The 17,325-nt window shown below is 62.1% G+C and overlaps 17 non-coding genes across 17 annotated transcripts; all 17 read left to right on the top strand.

Moving 5' to 3' along the window:
* The first annotated feature begins 89 nt into the window (after positions 1-89).
* Positions 90-253, top strand: LOC138558634 (U1 spliceosomal RNA). Its single transcript, XR_011298776.1, has one exon. It is a non-coding gene; the product is annotated as a U1 spliceosomal RNA (small nuclear RNA).
* An 881-nt stretch (positions 254-1,134) lies between these two features.
* LOC138558108 (U1 spliceosomal RNA) lies at positions 1,135-1,298 on the top strand. Its single transcript, XR_011298263.1, has one exon. It is a non-coding gene; the product is annotated as a U1 spliceosomal RNA (small nuclear RNA).
* An 866-nt stretch (positions 1,299-2,164) lies between these two features.
* LOC138558109 (U1 spliceosomal RNA) lies at positions 2,165-2,328 on the top strand. Its single transcript, XR_011298264.1, has one exon. It is a non-coding gene; the product is annotated as a U1 spliceosomal RNA (small nuclear RNA).
* Positions 2,329-3,198: 870 nt separating this feature from the next.
* On the top strand, positions 3,199-3,362 carry LOC138558502 (U1 spliceosomal RNA). Its single transcript, XR_011298649.1, has one exon. It is a non-coding gene; the product is annotated as a U1 spliceosomal RNA (small nuclear RNA).
* An 870-nt stretch (positions 3,363-4,232) lies between these two features.
* Positions 4,233-4,397, top strand: LOC138558624 (U1 spliceosomal RNA). Its single transcript, XR_011298767.1, has one exon. It is a non-coding gene; the product is annotated as a U1 spliceosomal RNA (small nuclear RNA).
* An 866-nt stretch (positions 4,398-5,263) lies between these two features.
* Positions 5,264-5,427, top strand: LOC138558325 (U1 spliceosomal RNA). Its single transcript, XR_011298477.1, has one exon. It is a non-coding gene; the product is annotated as a U1 spliceosomal RNA (small nuclear RNA).
* An 866-nt stretch (positions 5,428-6,293) lies between these two features.
* LOC138558110 (U1 spliceosomal RNA) lies at positions 6,294-6,457 on the top strand. The gene has a single exon (XR_011298265.1). It is a non-coding gene; the product is annotated as a U1 spliceosomal RNA (small nuclear RNA).
* An 866-nt stretch (positions 6,458-7,323) lies between these two features.
* On the top strand, positions 7,324-7,487 carry LOC138558111 (U1 spliceosomal RNA). Its single transcript, XR_011298266.1, has one exon. It is a non-coding gene; the product is annotated as a U1 spliceosomal RNA (small nuclear RNA).
* An 866-nt stretch (positions 7,488-8,353) lies between these two features.
* Positions 8,354-8,517, top strand: LOC138558326 (U1 spliceosomal RNA). The gene has a single exon (XR_011298478.1). It is a non-coding gene; the product is annotated as a U1 spliceosomal RNA (small nuclear RNA).
* Positions 8,518-9,383: 866 nt separating this feature from the next.
* On the top strand, positions 9,384-9,547 carry LOC138558112 (U1 spliceosomal RNA). Its single transcript, XR_011298267.1, has one exon. It is a non-coding gene; the product is annotated as a U1 spliceosomal RNA (small nuclear RNA).
* An 866-nt stretch (positions 9,548-10,413) lies between these two features.
* Positions 10,414-10,577, top strand: LOC138558113 (U1 spliceosomal RNA). Its single transcript, XR_011298268.1, has one exon. It is a non-coding gene; the product is annotated as a U1 spliceosomal RNA (small nuclear RNA).
* Positions 10,578-11,443: 866 nt separating this feature from the next.
* LOC138558114 (U1 spliceosomal RNA) lies at positions 11,444-11,607 on the top strand. Its single transcript, XR_011298269.1, has one exon. It is a non-coding gene; the product is annotated as a U1 spliceosomal RNA (small nuclear RNA).
* Positions 11,608-12,477: 870 nt separating this feature from the next.
* On the top strand, positions 12,478-12,641 carry LOC138558503 (U1 spliceosomal RNA). The gene has a single exon (XR_011298650.1). It is a non-coding gene; the product is annotated as a U1 spliceosomal RNA (small nuclear RNA).
* An 880-nt stretch (positions 12,642-13,521) lies between these two features.
* On the top strand, positions 13,522-13,685 carry LOC138558115 (U1 spliceosomal RNA). The gene has a single exon (XR_011298270.1). It is a non-coding gene; the product is annotated as a U1 spliceosomal RNA (small nuclear RNA).
* An 866-nt stretch (positions 13,686-14,551) lies between these two features.
* Positions 14,552-14,715, top strand: LOC138558327 (U1 spliceosomal RNA). The gene has a single exon (XR_011298479.1). It is a non-coding gene; the product is annotated as a U1 spliceosomal RNA (small nuclear RNA).
* Positions 14,716-15,581: 866 nt separating this feature from the next.
* Positions 15,582-15,745, top strand: LOC138558504 (U1 spliceosomal RNA). Its single transcript, XR_011298651.1, has one exon. It is a non-coding gene; the product is annotated as a U1 spliceosomal RNA (small nuclear RNA).
* Positions 15,746-16,615: 870 nt separating this feature from the next.
* Positions 16,616-16,779, top strand: LOC138558505 (U1 spliceosomal RNA). The gene has a single exon (XR_011298652.1). It is a non-coding gene; the product is annotated as a U1 spliceosomal RNA (small nuclear RNA).
* The last annotated feature ends 546 nt before the right edge of the window (positions 16,780-17,325 follow it).

The raw sequence follows: 17,325 nt of genomic DNA on the forward strand, positions 1-17,325 counted from the left end.
GGCTGGGGCTGGGTCAGGGCCGGCCTTCTCACCCTCGCTTAGCGGGGCTTCCAGAACAGGCCCAAGCCCTGCCCTCTGGCTCGCAACTCATACTTACCTGGCAGGGGAGCATCTGTGATCAGCAAGGCAGAACTCCCAGGGTGAGACTCCTCCATTGCACATCGGATTTGCTGACCCCTGCGATGTCCCCAAATGCGGGATTCTCGACTGCATTATTTCTGGTAGTGGGGGACTGCGTTCGCGCTTTCCCCTGATTTATTGGTGAAAGAAAGAAAGAGTTTAGTGTGCGAGTCAGGTTGTTTGCACACAGGGCCCAAGCTCGTGCAGCAGAGTTTATTTTGCTGCAGTCAAGAGGGCCAGCCCTGGGCCGTTCAGGGGTCCACAGGCCTGATGGATTGGTGAAATAAAAAAATGTGAAAGTCATGTGTGTCATGTGTAGGTTGGGCCCCTGAATGTTGCTGCGGTCAAGAGGGCCAGCATTCACTGGAGGGGTGAAGTGCACAGGTGCCTAACCCCAGACTTGTGCGCCCCATGATATCAGGTGCCCCGGTAGTTCTTGAAGCCAGCCTGCCCTGCCCGGGCTCTGCTTTCGCGCCCAGGCCCTCCAACCTAAGGAAGGCCCAGCCAGCTCCTGGGGTTTTGGGGGCAGGGGTGAGACTGGCTCCCGGCCGCCGCTGCCGCCCGCCCCGTCCGAGCACCGGATCGGGCACGATCGGGCCTTGCCTTCACGGCCTTGCCGTGTCCTGGCGGGGGGCACCCCACCCGAGACGCTCTTGTTAAGCGGGGTGACCTGTCGGCTCAGGAGGGCCATGGACCCGCCTGGGGCCGACGGGCCAGTGGGCCCACTGCGCCAGGCCTGCTCGCTTTCCGACTGGGCCTGCTGGCTGGCAGCCAGGTCCGAATTTATGCAAATCTCAGGCCGAGCAGGGCCTGGTGGGAGACATGAACTGTGCCACAATGTGCCTCTTCTGCTGGGCTCTGCCTGCCGGAGCTTCCCCCTGCACGTGGGACAGGCAGCTCCGCAGACGCTCAGGGCTTCCGGGAGGGCTGGGGCTGGGTCAGGGCCGGCCTTCTCACCCTCGCTTAGCGGGGCTTCCAGAACAGGCCCAAGCCCTGCCCTCTGGCTCGCAACTCATACTTACCTGGCAGGGGAGCATCTGTGATCAGCAAGGCAGAGCTCCCAGGGTGAGGCTCATCCATTGCACATCGGATTTGCTGACCCCTGCGATGTCCCCAAATGCGGGATTCTCGACTGCATTATTTCTGGTAGTGGGGGACTGCGTTCGCGCTTTCCCCTGATTTATTGGTGAAAGAAAGAAAGAGTTTAGTGTGCGAGTCAGGTTGTTTGCACACAGGGCCCAAGCTCGTGCAGCAGAGTTTATTTTGCTGCAGTCAAGAGGGCCAGCCCTGGGCCGTTCAGGGGTCCACAGGCCTGATGGATTGGTGAAATAAAAAAATGTGAAAGTCATGTGTGTCATGTGTAGGTTGGGCCCCTGAATGTTGCTGCGGTCAAGAGGGCCAGCATTCACTGGAGGGGTGAAGTGCACAGGTGCCTAACCCCAGACTTGTGCGCCCCATGATATCAGGTGCCCCGGTAGTTCTTGAAGCCAGCCTGCCCTGCCCGGGCTCTGCTTTCGCGCCCAGGCCCTCCAACCTAAGGAAGGCCCAGCCAGCTCCTGGGGTTTTGGGGGCAGGGGTGAAACTGGCTCCCGGCCGCCGCTGCCGCCCGCCCCGTCCGAGCACCGATCGGGCACGATCGGGCCTTGCCGTGTCCTGGCGGGGGGCACCCCACCCGAGACGCTCTTGTTAAGCGGGGTGACCTGTCGGCTCAGGAGGGCCATGGACCCGCCTGGGGCCGACGGGCCAGTGGGCCCACTGCGCCAGGCCTGCTCGCTTTCCGACTGGGCCTGCTGGCTGGCAGCCAGGTCCGAATTTATGCAAATCTCAGGCCGAGCAGGGCCTGGTGGGAGACATGAACTGTGCCACAATGTGCCTCTTCTGCTGGGCTCTGCCTGCCGGAGCTTCCCCCTGCACGTGGGACAGGCAGCTCCGCAGACGCTCAGGGCTTCCGGGAGGGCTGGGGCTGGGTCAGGGCCGGCCTTCTCACCCTCGCTTAGCGGGGCTTCCAGAACAGGCCCAAGCCCTGCCCTCTGGCTCGCAACTCATACTTACCTGGCAGGGGAGCATCTGTGATCAGCAAGGCAGAGCTCCCAGGGTGAGGCTCATCCATTGCACATCGGATTTGCTGACCCCTGCGATGTCCCCAAATGCGGGATTCTCGACTGCATTATTTCTGGTAGTGGGGGACTGCGTTCGCGCTTTCCCCTGATTTATTGGTGAAAGAAAGAAAGAGTTTAGTGTGCGAGTCAGGTTGTTTGCTCACAGGGCCCAAGCTCGTGCAGCAGAGTTTATTTTGCTGCAGTCAAGAGGGCCAGCCCTGGGCCGTTCAGGGGTCCACAGGCCTGATGGATTGGTGAAATAAAAAAATGTGAAAGTCATGTGTGTCATGTGTAGGTTGGGCCCCTGAATGTTGCTGCGGTCAAGAGGGCCAGCATTCACTGGAGGGGTGAAGTGCACAGGTGCCTAACCCCAGACTTGTGCGCCCCATGATATCAGGTGCCCCGGTAGTTCTTGAAGCCAGCCTGCCCTGCCCGGGCTCTGCTTTCGCGCCCAGGCCCTCCAACCTAAGGAAGGCCCGGCCAGCTCCTGGGGTTTTGGGGGCAGGGGTGAGACTGGCTCCCGGCCGCCGCTGCCGCCCGCCCCGTCCGAGCACCGATCGGGCCTTGCCTTCACGGCCTTGCCGTGTCCTGGCGGGGGGCACCCCACCCGAGACGCTCTTGTTAAGCGGGGTGACCTGTCGGCTCAGGAGGGCCATGGACCCGCCTGGGGCCGACGGGCCAGTGGGCCCACTGCGCCAGGCCTGCTCGCTTTCCGACTGGGCCTGCTGGCTGGCAGCCAGGTCCGAATTTATGCAAATCTCAGGCCGAGCAGGGCCTGGTGGGAGACATGAACTGTGCCACAATGTGCCTCTTCTGCTGGGCTCTGCCTGCCGGAGCTTCCCCCTGCACGTGGGACAGGCAGCTCCGCAGACGCTCAGGGCTTCCGGGAGGGCTGGGGCTGGGTCAGGGCCGGCCTTCTCACCCTCGCTTAGCGGGGCTTCCAGAACAGGCCCAAGCCCTGCCCTCTGGCTCGCAACTCATACTTACCTGGCAGGGGAGCATCTGTGATCAGCAAGGCAGAGCTCCCAGGGTGAGACTCCTCCATTGCACATCGGATTTGCTGACCCCTGCGATGTCCCCAAATGCGGGATTCTCGACTGCATTATTTCTGGTAGTGGGGGACTGCGTTCGCGCTTTCCCCTGATTTATTGGTGAAAGAAAGAAAGAGTTTAGTGTGCGAGTCAGGTTGTTTGCTCACAGGGCCCAAGCTCGTGCAGCAGAGTTTATTTTGCTGCAGTCAAGAGGGCCAGCCCTGGGCCGTTCAGGGGTCCACAGGCCTGATGGATTGGTGAAATAAAAAAATGTGAAAGTCATGTGTGTCATGTGTAGGTTGGGCCCCTGAATGTTGCTGCGGTCAAGAGGGCCAGCATTCACTGGAGGGGTGAAGTGCACAGGTGCCTAACCCCAGACTTGTGCGCCCCATGATATCAGGTGCCCCGGTAGTTCTTGAAGCCAGCCTGCCCTGCCCGGGCTCTGCTTTCGCGCCCAGGCCCTCCAACCTAAGGAAGGCCCGGCCAGCTCCTGGGGTTTTGGGGGCAGGGGTGAGACTGGCTCCCGGCCGCCGCTGCCGCCCGCCCCGTCCGAGCACCGATCGGGCCTTGCCTTCACGGCCTTGCCGTGTCCTGGCGGGGGGCACCCCACCCGAGACGCTCTTGTTAAGCGGGGTGACCTGTCGGCTCAGGAGGGCCATGGACCCGCCTGGGGCCGACGGGCCAGTGGGCCCACTGCGCCAGGCCTGCTCGCTTTCCGACTGGGCCTGCTGGCTGGCAGCCAGGTCCGAATTTATGCAAATCTCAGGCCGAGCAGGGCCTGGTGGGAGACATGAACTGTGCCACAATGTGCCTCTTCTGCTGGGCTCTGCCTGCCGGAGCTTCCCCCTGCACGTGGGACAGGCAGCTCCGCAGACGCTCAGGGCTTCCGGGAGGGCTGGGGCTGGGTCAGGGCCGGCCTTCTCACCCTCGCTTAGCGGGGCTTCCAGAACAGGCCCAAGCCCTGCCCTCTGGCTCGCAACTCATACTTACCTGGCAGGGGAGCATCTGTGATCAGCAAGGCAGAGCTCCCAGGGTGAGGCTCATCCATTGCACATCGGATTTGCTGACCCCTGCGATGTCCCCAAATGCGGGATTCTCGACTGCATTATTTCTGGTAGTGGGGGACTGCCGTTCGCGCTTTCCCCTGATTTATTGGTGAAAGAAAGAAAGAGTTTAGTGTGCGAGTCAGGTTGTTTGCACACAGGGCCCAAGCTCGTGCAGCAGAGTTTATTTTGCTGCAGTCAAGAGGGCCAGCCCTGGGCCGTTCAGGGGTCCACAGGCCTGATGGATTGGTGAAATAAAAAAATGTGAAAGTCATGTGTGTCATGTGTAGGTTGGGCCCCTGAATGTTGCTGCGGTCAAGAGGGCCAGCATTCACTGGAGGGGTGAAGTGCACAGGTGCCTAACCCCAGACTTGTGCGCCCCATGATATCAGGTGCCCCGGTAGTTCTTGAAGCCAGCCTGCCCTGCCCGGGCTCTGCTTTCGCGCCCAGGCCCTCCAACCTAAGGAAGGCCCAGCCAGCTCCTGGGGTTTTGGGGGCAGGGGTGAAACTGGCTCCCGGCCGCCGCTGCCGCCCGCCCCGTCCGAGCACCGATCGGGCACGATCGGGCCTTGCCGTGTCCTGGCGGGGGGCACCCCACCCGAGACGCTCTTGTTAAGCGGGGTGACCTGTCGGCTCAGGAGGGCCATGGACCCGCCTGGGGCCGACGGGCCAGTGGGCCCACTGCGCCAGGCCTGCTCGCTTTCCGACTGGGCCTGCTGGCTGGCAGCCAGGTCCGAATTTATGCAAATCTCAGGCCGAGCAGGGCCTGGTGGGAGACATGAACTGTGCCACAATGTGCCTCTTCTGCTGGGCTCTGCCTGCCGGAGCTTCCCCCTGCACGTGGGACAGGCAGCTCCGCAGACGCTCAGGGCTTCCGGGAGGGCTGGGGCTGGGTCAGGGCCGGCCTTCTCACCCTCGCTTAGCGGGGCTTCCAGAACAGGCCCAAGCCCTGCCCTCTGGCTCGCAACTCATACTTACCTGGCAGGGGAGCATCTGTGATCAGCAAGGCAGAGCTCCCAGGGTGAGGCTCATCCATTGCACATCGGATTTGCTGACCCCTGCGATGTCCCCAAATGCGGGATTCTCGACTGTATTATTTCTGGTAGTGGGGGACTGCGTTCGCGCTTTCCCCTGATTTATTGGTGAAAGAAAGAAAGAGTTTAGTGTGCGAGTCAGGTTGTTTGCACACAGGGCCCAAGCTCGTGCAGCAGAGTTTATTTTGCTGCAGTCAAGAGGGCCAGCCCTGGGCCGTTCAGGGGTCCACAGGCCTGATGGATTGGTGAAATAAAAAAATGTGAAAGTCATGTGTGTCATGTGTAGGTTGGGCCCCTGAATGTTGCTGCGGTCAAGAGGGCCAGCATTCACTGGAGGGGTGAAGTGCACAGGTGCCTAACCCCAGACTTGTGCGCCCCATGATATCAGGTGCCCCGGTAGTTCTTGAAGCCAGCCTGCCCTGCCCGGGCTCTGCTTTCGCGCCCAGGCCCTCCAACCTAAGGAAGGCCCAGCCAGCTCCTGGGGTTTTGGGGGCAGGGGTGAAACTGGCTCCCGGCCGCCGCTGCCGCCCGCCCCGTCCGAGCACCGATCGGGCACGATCGGGCCTTGCCGTGTCCTGGCGGGGGGCACCCCACCCGAGACGCTCTTGTTAAGCGGGGTGACCTGTCGGCTCAGGAGGGCCATGGACCCGCCTGGGGCCGACGGGCCAGTGGGCCCACTGCGCCAGGCCTGCTCGCTTTCCGACTGGGCCTGCTGGCTGGCAGCCAGGTCCGAATTTATGCAAATCTCAGGCCGAGCAGGGCCTGGTGGGAGACATGAACTGTGCCACAATGTGCCTCTTCTGCTGGGCTCTGCCTGCCGGAGCTTCCCCCTGCACGTGGGACAGGCAGCTCCGCAGACGCTCAGGGCTTCCGGGAGGGCTGGGGCTGGGTCAGGGCCGGCCTTCTCACCCTCGCTTAGCGGGGCTTCCAGAACAGGCCCAAGCCCTGCCCTCTGGCTCGCAACTCATACTTACCTGGCAGGGGAGCATCTGTGATCAGCAAGGCAGAGCTCCCAGGGTGAGGCTCATCCATTGCACATCGGATTTGCTGACCCCTGCGATGTCCCCAAATGCGGGATTCTCGACTGCATTATTTCTGGTAGTGGGGGACTGCGTTCGCGCTTTCCCCTGATTTATTGGTGAAAGAAAGAAAGAGTTTAGTGTGCGAGTCAGGTTGTTTGCACACAGGGCCCAAGCTCGTGCAGCAGAGTTTATTTTGCTGCAGTCAAGAGGGCCAGCCCTGGGCCGTTCAGGGGTCCACAGGCCTGATGGATTGGTGAAATAAAAAAATGTGAAAGTCATGTGTGTCATGTGTAGGTTGGGCCCCTGAATGTTGCTGCGGTCAAGAGGGCCAGCATTCACTGGAGGGGTGAAGTGCACAGGTGCCTAACCCCAGACTTGTGCGCCCCATGATATCAGGTGCCCCGGTAGTTCTTGAAGCCAGCCTGCCCTGCCCGGGCTCTGCTTTCGCGCCCAGGCCCTCCAACCTAAGGAAGGCCCAGCCAGCTCCTGGGGTTTTGGGGGCAGGGGTGAAACTGGCTCCCGGCCGCCGCTGCCGCCCGCCCCGTCCGAGCACCGATCGGGCACGATCGGGCCTTGCCGTGTCCTGGCGGGGGGCACCCCACCCGAGACGCTCTTGTTAAGCGGGGTGACCTGTCGGCTCAGGAGGGCCATGGACCCGCCTGGGGCCGACGGGCCAGTGGGCCCACTGCGCCAGGCCTGCTCGCTTTCCGACTGGGCCTGCTGGCTGGCAGCCAGGTCCGAATTTATGCAAATCTCAGGCCGAGCAGGGCCTGGTGGGAGACATGAACTGTGCCACAATGTGCCTCTTCTGCTGGGCTCTGCCTGCCGGAGCTTCCCCCTGCACGTGGGACAGGCAGCTCCGCAGACGCTCAGGGCTTCCGGGAGGGCTGGGGCTGGGTCAGGGCCGGCCTTCTCACCCTCGCTTAGCGGGGCTTCCAGAACAGGCCCAAGCCCTGCCCTCTGGCTCGCAACTCATACTTACCTGGCAGGGGAGCATCTGTGATCAGCAAGGCAGAGCTCCCAGGGTGAGGCTCATCCATTGCACATCGGATTTGCTGACCCCTGCGATGTCCCCAAATGCGGGATTCTCGACTGCATTATTTCTGGTAGTGGGGGACTGCGTTCGCGCTTTCCCCTGATTTATTGGTGAAAGAAAGAAAGAGTTTAGTGTGCGAGTCAGGTTGTTTGCACACAGGGCCCAAGCTCGTGCAGCAGAGTTTATTTTGCTGCAGTCAAGAGGGCCAGCCCTGGGCCGTTCAGGGGTCCACAGGCCTGATGGATTGGTGAAATAAAAAAATGTGAAAGTCATGTGTGTCATGTGTAGGTTGGGCCCCTGAATGTTGCTGCGGTCAAGAGGGCCAGCATTCACTGGAGGGGTGAAGTGCACAGGTGCCTAACCCCAGACTTGTGCGCCCCATGATATCAGGTGCCCCGGTAGTTCTTGAAGCCAGCCTGCCCTGCCCGGGCTCTGCTTTCGCGCCCAGGCCCTCCAACCTAAGGAAGGCCCAGCCAGCTCCTGGGGTTTTGGGGGCAGGGGTGAAACTGGCTCCCGGCCGCCGCTGCCGCCCGCCCCGTCCGAGCACCGATCGGGCACGATCGGGCCTTGCCGTGTCCTGGCGGGGGGCACCCCACCCGAGACGCTCTTGTTAAGCGGGGTGACCTGTCGGCTCAGGAGGGCCATGGACCCGCCTGGGGCCGACGGGCCAGTGGGCCCACTGCGCCAGGCCTGCTCGCTTTCCGACTGGGCCTGCTGGCTGGCAGCCAGGTCCGAATTTATGCAAATCTCAGGCCGAGCAGGGCCTGGTGGGAGACATGAACTGTGCCACAATGTGCCTCTTCTGCTGGGCTCTGCCTGCCGGAGCTTCCCCCTGCACGTGGGACAGGCAGCTCCGCAGACGCTCAGGGCTTCCGGGAGGGCTGGGGCTGGGTCAGGGCCGGCCTTCTCACCCTCGCTTAGCGGGGCTTCCAGAACAGGCCCAAGCCCTGCCCTCTGGCTCGCAACTCATACTTACCTGGCAGGGGAGCATCTGTGATCAGCAAGGCAGAGCTCCCAGGGTGAGGCTCATCCATTGCACATCGGATTTGCTGACCCCTGCGATGTCCCCAAATGCGGGATTCTCGACTGTATTATTTCTGGTAGTGGGGGACTGCGTTCGCGCTTTCCCCTGATTTATTGGTGAAAGAAAGAAAGAGTTTAGTGTGCGAGTCAGGTTGTTTGCACACAGGGCCCAAGCTCGTGCAGCAGAGTTTATTTTGCTGCAGTCAAGAGGGCCAGCCCTGGGCCGTTCAGGGGTCCACAGGCCTGATGGATTGGTGAAATAAAAAAATGTGAAAGTCATGTGTGTCATGTGTAGGTTGGGCCCCTGAATGTTGCTGCGGTCAAGAGGGCCAGCATTCACTGGAGGGGTGAAGTGCACAGGTGCCTAACCCCAGACTTGTGCGCCCCATGATATCAGGTGCCCCGGTAGTTCTTGAAGCCAGCCTGCCCTGCCCGGGCTCTGCTTTCGCGCCCAGGCCCTCCAACCTAAGGAAGGCCCAGCCAGCTCCTGGGGTTTTGGGGGCAGGGGTGAAACTGGCTCCCGGCCGCCGCTGCCGCCCGCCCCGTCCGAGCACCGATCGGGCACGATCGGGCCTTGCCGTGTCCTGGCGGGGGGCACCCCACCCGAGACGCTCTTGTTAAGCGGGGTGACCTGTCGGCTCAGGAGGGCCATGGACCCGCCTGGGGCCGACGGGCCAGTGGGCCCACTGCGCCAGGCCTGCTCGCTTTCCGACTGGGCCTGCTGGCTGGCAGCCAGGTCCGAATTTATGCAAATCTCAGGCCGAGCAGGGCCTGGTGGGAGACATGAACTGTGCCACAATGTGCCTCTTCTGCTGGGCTCTGCCTGCCGGAGCTTCCCCCTGCACGTGGGACAGGCAGCTCCGCAGACGCTCAGGGCTTCCGGGAGGGCTGGGGCTGGGTCAGGGCCGGCCTTCTCACCCTCGCTTAGCGGGGCTTCCAGAACAGGCCCAAGCCCTGCCCTCTGGCTCGCAACTCATACTTACCTGGCAGGGGAGCATCTGTGATCAGCAAGGCAGAGCTCCCAGGGTGAGGCTCATCCATTGCACATCGGATTTGCTGACCCCTGCGATGTCCCCAAATGCGGGATTCTCGACTGCATTATTTCTGGTAGTGGGGGACTGCGTTCGCGCTTTCCCCTGATTTATTGGTGAAAGAAAGAAAGAGTTTAGTGTGCGAGTCAGGTTGTTTGCACACAGGGCCCAAGCTCGTGCAGCAGAGTTTATTTTGCTGCAGTCAAGAGGGCCAGCCCTGGGCCGTTCAGGGGTCCACAGGCCTGATGGATTGGTGAAATAAAAAAATGTGAAAGTCATGTGTGTCATGTGTAGGTTGGGCCCCTGAATGTTGCTGCGGTCAAGAGGGCCAGCATTCACTGGAGGGGTGAAGTGCACAGGTGCCTAACCCCAGACTTGTGCGCCCCATGATATCAGGTGCCCCGGTAGTTCTTGAAGCCAGCCTGCCCTGCCCGGGCTCTGCTTTCGCGCCCAGGCCCTCCAACCTAAGGAAGGCCCAGCCAGCTCCTGGGGTTTTGGGGGCAGGGGTGAAACTGGCTCCCGGCCGCCGCTGCCGCCCGCCCCGTCCGAGCACCGATCGGGCACGATCGGGCCTTGCCGTGTCCTGGCGGGGGGCACCCCACCCGAGACGCTCTTGTTAAGCGGGGTGACCTGTCGGCTCAGGAGGGCCATGGACCCGCCTGGGGCCGACGGGCCAGTGGGCCCACTGCGCCAGGCCTGCTCGCTTTCCGACTGGGCCTGCTGGCTGGCAGCCAGGTCCGAATTTATGCAAATCTCAGGCCGAGCAGGGCCTGGTGGGAGACATGAACTGTGCCACAATGTGCCTCTTCTGCTGGGCTCTGCCTGCCGGAGCTTCCCCCTGCACGTGGGACAGGCAGCTCCGCAGACGCTCAGGGCTTCCGGGAGGGCTGGGGCTGGGTCAGGGCCGGCCTTCTCACCCTCGCTTAGCGGGGCTTCCAGAACAGGCCCAAGCCCTGCCCTCTGGCTCGCAACTCATACTTACCTGGCAGGGGAGCATCTGTGATCAGCAAGGCAGAGCTCCCAGGGTGAGGCTCATCCATTGCACATCGGATTTGCTGACCCCTGCGATGTCCCCAAATGCGGGATTCTCGACTGCATTATTTCTGGTAGTGGGGGACTGCGTTCGCGCTTTCCCCTGATTTATTGGTGAAAGAAAGAAAGAGTTTAGTGTGCGAGTCAGGTTGTTTGCACACAGGGCCCAAGCTCGTGCAGCAGAGTTTATTTTGCTGCAGTCAAGAGGGCCAGCCCTGGGCCGTTCAGGGGTCCACAGGCCTGATGGATTGGTGAAATAAAAAAATGTGAAAGTCATGTGTGTCATGTGTAGGTTGGGCCCCTGAATGTTGCTGCGGTCAAGAGGGCCAGCATTCACTGGAGGGGTGAAGTGCACAGGTGCCTAACCCCAGACTTGTGCGCCCCATGATATCAGGTGCCCCGGTAGTTCTTGAAGCCAGCCTGCCCTGCCCGGGCTCTGCTTTCGCGCCCAGGCCCTCCAACCTAAGGAAGGCCCAGCCAGCTCCTGGGGTTTTGGGGGCAGGGGTGAAACTGGCTCCCGGCCGCCGCTGCCGCCCGCCCCGTCCGAGCACCGATCGGGCACGATCGGGCCTTGCCGTGTCCTGGCGGGGGGCACCCCACCCGAGACGCTCTTGTTAAGCGGGGTGACCTGTCGGCTCAGGAGGGCCATGGACCCGCCTGGGGCCGACGGGCCAGTGGGCCCACTGCGCCAGGCCTGCTCGCTTTCCGACTGGGCCTGCTGGCTGGCAGCCAGGTCCGAATTTATGCAAATCTCAGGCCGAGCAGGGCCTGGTGGGAGACATGAACTGTGCCACAATGTGCCTCTTCTGCTGGGCTCTGCCTGCCGGAGCTTCCCCCTGCACGTGGGACAGGCAGCTCCGCAGACGCTCAGGGCTTCCGGGAGGGCTGGGGCTGGGTCAGGGCCGGCCTTCTCACCCTCGCTTAGCGGGGCTTCCAGAACAGGCCCAAGCCCTGCCCTCTGGCTCGCAACTCATACTTACCTGGCAGGGGAGCATCTGTGATCAGCAAGGCAGAGCTCCCAGGGTGAGGCTCATCCATTGCACATCGGATTTGCTGACCCCTGCGATGTCCCCAAATGCGGGATTCTCGACTGCATTATTTCTGGTAGTGGGGGACTGCGTTCGCGCTTTCCCCTGATTTATTGGTGAAAGAAAGAAAGAGTTTAGTGTGCGAGTCAGGTTGTTTGCTCACAGGGCCCAAGCTCGTGCAGCAGAGTTTATTTTGCTGCAGTCAAGAGGGCCAGCCCTGGGCCGTTCAGGGGTCCACAGGCCTGATGGATTGGTGAAATAAAAAAATGTGAAAGTCATGTGTGTCATGTGTAGGTTGGGCCCCTGAATGTTGCTGCGGTCAAGAGGGCCAGCATTCACTGGAGGGGTGAAGTGCACAGGTGCCTAACCCCAGACTTGTGCGCCCCATGATATCAGGTGCCCCGGTAGTTCTTGAAGCCAGCCTGCCCTGCCCGGGCTCTGCTTTCGCGCCCAGGCCCTCCAACCTAAGGAAGGCCCGGCCAGCTCCTGGGGTTTTGGGGGCAGGGGTGAGACTGGCTCCCGGCCGCCGCTGCCGCCCGCCCCGTCCGAGCACCGATCGGGCCTTGCCTTCACGGCCTTGCCGTGTCCTGGCGGGGGGCACCCCACCCGAGACGCTCTTGTTAAGCGGGGTGACCTGTCGGCTCAGGAGGGCCATGGACCCGCCTGGGGCCGACGGGCCAGTGGGCCCACTGCGCCAGGCCTGCTCGCTTTCCGACTGGGCCTGCTGGCTGGCAGCCAGGTCCGAATTTATGCAAATCTCAGGCCGAGCAGGGCCTGGTGGGAGACATGAACTGTGCCACAATGTGCCTCTTCTGCTGGGCTCTGCCTGCCGGAGCTTCCCCCTGCACGTGGGACAGGCAGCTCCGCAGACGCTCAGGGCTTCCGGGAGGGCTGGGGCTGGGTCAGGGCCGGCCTTCTCACCCTCGCTTAGCGGGGCTTCCAGAACAGGCCCAAGCCCTGCCCTCTGGCTCGCAACTCATACTTACCTGGCAGGGGAGCATCTGTGATCAGCAAGGCAGAGCTCCCAGGGTGAGACTCCTCCATTGCACATCGGATTTGCTGACCCCTGCGATGTCCCCAAATGCGGGATTCTCGACTGCATTATTTCTGGTAGTGGGGGACTGCGTTCGCGCTTTCCCCTGATTTATTGGTGAAAGAAAGAAAGAGTTTAGTGTGCGAGTCAGGTTGTTTGCACACAGGGCCCAAGCTCGTGCAGCAGAGTTTATTTTGCTGCAGTCAAGAGGGCCAGCCCTGGGCCGTTCAGGGGTCCACAGGCCTGATGGATTGGTGAAATAAAAAAATGTGAAAGTCATGTGTGTCATGTGTAGGTTGGGCCCCTGAATGTTGCTGCGGTCAAGAGGGCCAGCATTCACTGGAGGGGTGAAGTGCACAGGTGCCTAACCCCAGACTTGTGCGCCCCATGATATCAGGTGCCCCGGTAGTTCTTGAAGCCAGCCTGCCCTGCCCGGGCTCTGCTTTCGCGCCCAGGCCCTCCAACCTAAGGAAGGCCCAGCCAGCTCCTGGGGTTTTGGGGGCAGGGGTGAGACTGGCTCCCGGCCGCCGCTGCCGCCCGCCCCGTCCGAGCACCGATCGGGCACGATCCGGTCTTGCCTTCACGGCCTTGCCGTGTCCTGGCGGGGGGCACCCCACCCGAGACGCTCTTGTTAAGCGGGGTGACCTGTCGGCTCAGGAGGGCCATGGACCCGCCTGGGGCCGACGGGCCAGTGGGCCCACTGCGCCAGGCCTGCTCGCTTTCCGACTGGGCCTGCTGGCTGGCAGCCAGGTCCGAATTTATGCAAATCTCAGGCCGAGCAGGGCCTGGTGGGAGACATGAACTGTGCCACAATGTGCCTCTTCTGCTGGGCTCTGCCTGCCGGAGCTTCCCCCTGCACGTGGGACAGGCAGCTCCGCAGACGCTCAGGGCTTCCGGGAGGGCTGGGGCTGGGTCAGGGCCGGCCTTCTCACCCTCGCTTAGCGGGGCTTCCAGAACAGGCCCAAGCCCTGCCCTCTGGCTCGCAACTCATACTTACCTGGCAGGGGAGCATCTGTGATCAGCAAGGCAGAGCTCCCAGGGTGAGGCTCATCCATTGCACATCGGATTTGCTGACCCCTGCGATGTCCCCAAATGCGGGATTCTCGACTGCATTATTTCTGGTAGTGGGGGACTGCGTTCGCGCTTTCCCCTGATTTATTGGTGAAAGAAAGAAAGAGTTTAGTGTGCGAGTCAGGTTGTTTGCACACAGGGCCCAAGCTCGTGCAGCAGAGTTTATTTTGCTGCAGTCAAGAGGGCCAGCCCTGGGCCGTTCAGGGGTCCACAGGCCTGATGGATTGGTGAAATAAAAAAATGTGAAAGTCATGTGTGTCATGTGTAGGTTGGGCCCCTGAATGTTGCTGCGGTCAAGAGGGCCAGCATTCACTGGAGGGGTGAAGTGCACAGGTGCCTAACCCCAGACTTGTGCGCCCCATGATATCAGGTGCCCCGGTAGTTCTTGAAGCCAGCCTGCCCTGCCCGGGCTCTGCTTTCGCGCCCAGGCCCTCCAACCTAAGGAAGGCCCAGCCAGCTCCTGGGGTTTTGGGGGCAGGGGTGAAACTGGCTCCCGGCCGCCGCTGCCGCCCGCCCCGTCCGAGCACCGATCGGGCACGATCGGGCCTTGCCGTGTCCTGGCGGGGGGCACCCCACCCGAGACGCTCTTGTTAAGCGGGGTGACCTGTCGGCTCAGGAGGGCCATGGACCCGCCTGGGGCCGACGGGCCAGTGGGCCCACTGCGCCAGGCCTGCTCGCTTTCCGACTGGGCCTGCTGGCTGGCAGCCAGGTCCGAATTTATGCAAATCTCAGGCCGAGCAGGGCCTGGTGGGAGACATGAACTGTGCCACAATGTGCCTCTTCTGCTGGGCTCTGCCTGCCGGAGCTTCCCCCTGCACGTGGGACAGGCAGCTCCGCAGACGCTCAGGGCTTCCGGGAGGGCTGGGGCTGGGTCAGGGCCGGCCTTCTCACCCTCGCTTAGCGGGGCTTCCAGAACAGGCCCAAGCCCTGCCCTCTGGCTCGCAACTCATACTTACCTGGCAGGGGAGCATCTGTGATCAGCAAGGCAGAGCTCCCAGGGTGAGGCTCATCCATTGCACATCGGATTTGCTGACCCCTGCGATGTCCCCAAATGCGGGATTCTCGACTGTATTATTTCTGGTAGTGGGGGACTGCGTTCGCGCTTTCCCCTGATTTATTGGTGAAAGAAAGAAAGAGTTTAGTGTGCGAGTCAGGTTGTTTGCACACAGGGCCCAAGCTCGTGCAGCAGAGTTTATTTTGCTGCAGTCAAGAGGGCCAGCCCTGGGCCGTTCAGGGGTCCACAGGCCTGATGGATTGGTGAAATAAAAAAATGTGAAAGTCATGTGTGTCATGTGTAGGTTGGGCCCCTGAATGTTGCTGCGGTCAAGAGGGCCAGCATTCACTGGAGGGGTGAAGTGCACAGGTGCCTAACCCCAGACTTGTGCGCCCCATGATATCAGGTGCCCCGGTAGTTCTTGAAGCCAGCCTGCCCTGCCCGGGCTCTGCTTTCGCGCCCAGGCCCTCCAACCTAAGGAAGGCCCAGCCAGCTCCTGGGGTTTTGGGGGCAGGGGTGAAACTGGCTCCCGGCCGCCGCTGCCGCCCGCCCCGTCCGAGCACCGATCGGGCACGATCGGGCCTTGCCGTGTCCTGGCGGGGGGCACCCCACCCGAGACGCTCTTGTTAAGCGGGGTGACCTGTCGGCTCAGGAGGGCCATGGACCCGCCTGGGGCCGACGGGCCAGTGGGCCCACTGCGCCAGGCCTGCTCGCTTTCCGACTGGGCCTGCTGGCTGGCAGCCAGGTCCGAATTTATGCAAATCTCAGGCCGAGCAGGGCCTGGTGGGAGACATGAACTGTGCCACAATGTGCCTCTTCTGCTGGGCTCTGCCTGCCGGAGCTTCCCCCTGCACGTGGGACAGGCAGCTCCGCAGACGCTCAGGGCTTCCGGGAGGGCTGGGGCTGGGTCAGGGCCGGCCTTCTCACCCTCGCTTAGCGGGGCTTCCAGAACAGGCCCAAGCCCTGCCCTCTGGCTCGCAACTCATACTTACCTGGCAGGGGAGCATCTGTGATCAGCAAGGCAGAGCTCCCAGGGTGAGACTCCTCCATTGCACATCGGATTTGCTGACCCCTGCGATGTCCCCAAATGCGGGATTCTCGACTGCATTATTTCTGGTAGTGGGGGACTGCGTTCGCGCTTTCCCCTGATTTATTGGTGAAAGAAAGAAAGAGTTTAGTGTGCGAGTCAGGTTGTTTGCTCACAGGGCCCAAGCTCGTGCAGCAGAGTTTATTTTGCTGCAGTCAAGAGGGCCAGCCCTGGGCCGTTCAGGGGTCCACAGGCCTGATGGATTGGTGAAATAAAAAAATGTGAAAGTCATGTGTGTCATGTGTAGGTTGGGCCCCTGAATGTTGCTGCGGTCAAGAGGGCCAGCATTCACTGGAGGGGTGAAGTGCACAGGTGCCTAACCCCAGACTTGTGCGCCCCATGATATCAGGTGCCCCGGTAGTTCTTGAAGCCAGCCTGCCCTGCCCGGGCTCTGCTTTCGCGCCCAGGCCCTCCAACCTAAGGAAGGCCCGGCCAGCTCCTGGGGTTTTGGGGGCAGGGGTGAGACTGGCTCCCGGCCGCCGCTGCCGCCCGCCCCGTCCGAGCACCGATCGGGCCTTGCCTTCACGGCCTTGCCGTGTCCTGGCGGGGGGCACCCCACCCGAGACGCTCTTGTTAAGCGGGGTGACCTGTCGGCTCAGGAGGGCCATGGACCCGCCTGGGGCCGACGGGCCAGTGGGCCCACTGCGCCAGGCCTGCTCGCTTTCCGACTGGGCCTGCTGGCTGGCAGCCAGGTCCGAATTTATGCAAATCTCAGGCCGAGCAGGGCCTGGTGGGAGACATGAACTGTGCCACAATGTGCCTCTTCTGCTGGGCTCTGCCTGCCGGAGCTTCCCCCTGCACGTGGGACAGGCAGCTCCGCAGACGCTCAGGGCTTCCGGGAGGGCTGGGGCTGGGTCAGGGCCGGCCTTCTCACCCTCGCTTAGCGGGGCTTCCAGAACAGGCCCAAGCCCTGCCCTCTGGCTCGCAACTCATACTTACCTGGCAGGGGAGCATCTGTGATCAGCAAGGCAGAGCTCCCAGGGTGAGACTCCTCCATTGCACATCGGATTTGCTGACCCCTGCGATGTCCCCAAATGCGGGATTCTCGACTGCATTATTTCTGGTAGTGGGGGACTGCGTTCGCGCTTTCCCCTGATTTATTGGTGAAAGAAAGAAAGAGTTTAGTGTGCGAGTCAGGTTGTTTGCACACAGGGCCCAAGCTCGTGCAGCAGAGTTTATTTTGCTGCAGTCAAGAGGGCCAGCCCTGGGCCGTTCAGGGGTCCACAGGCCTGATGGATTGGTGAAATAAAAAAATGTGAAAGTCATGTGTGTCATGTGTAGGTTGGGCCCCTGAATGTTGCTGCGGTCAAGAGGGCCAGCATTCACTGGAGGGGTGAAGTGCACAGGTGCCTAACCCCAGACTTGTGCGCCCCATGATATCAGGTGCCCCGGTAGTTCTTGAAGCCAGCCTGCCCTGCCCGGGCTCTGCTTTCGCGCCCAGGCCCTCCAACCTAAGGAAGGCCCAGCCAGCTCCTGGGGTTTTGGGGGCAGGGGTGAGACTGGCTCCCGGCCGCCGCTGCCGCCCGCCCCGTCCGAGCACCGATCGGGCACGATCCGGTCTTGCCTTCACGGCCTTGCCGTGTCCTGGCGGGGGGCACCCCACCCGAGACGCTCTTGTTAAGCGGGGTGACCTGTCGGCTC

Source organism: Ambystoma mexicanum, unplaced genomic scaffold, assembly GCF_040938575.1.
Source record: "Ambystoma mexicanum isolate Mex_15411 unplaced genomic scaffold, UKY_AmexF1_1 Mex_scaf34, whole genome shotgun sequence".
NCBI lineage: Eukaryota > Metazoa > Chordata > Amphibia > Caudata > Ambystomatidae > Ambystoma > Ambystoma mexicanum.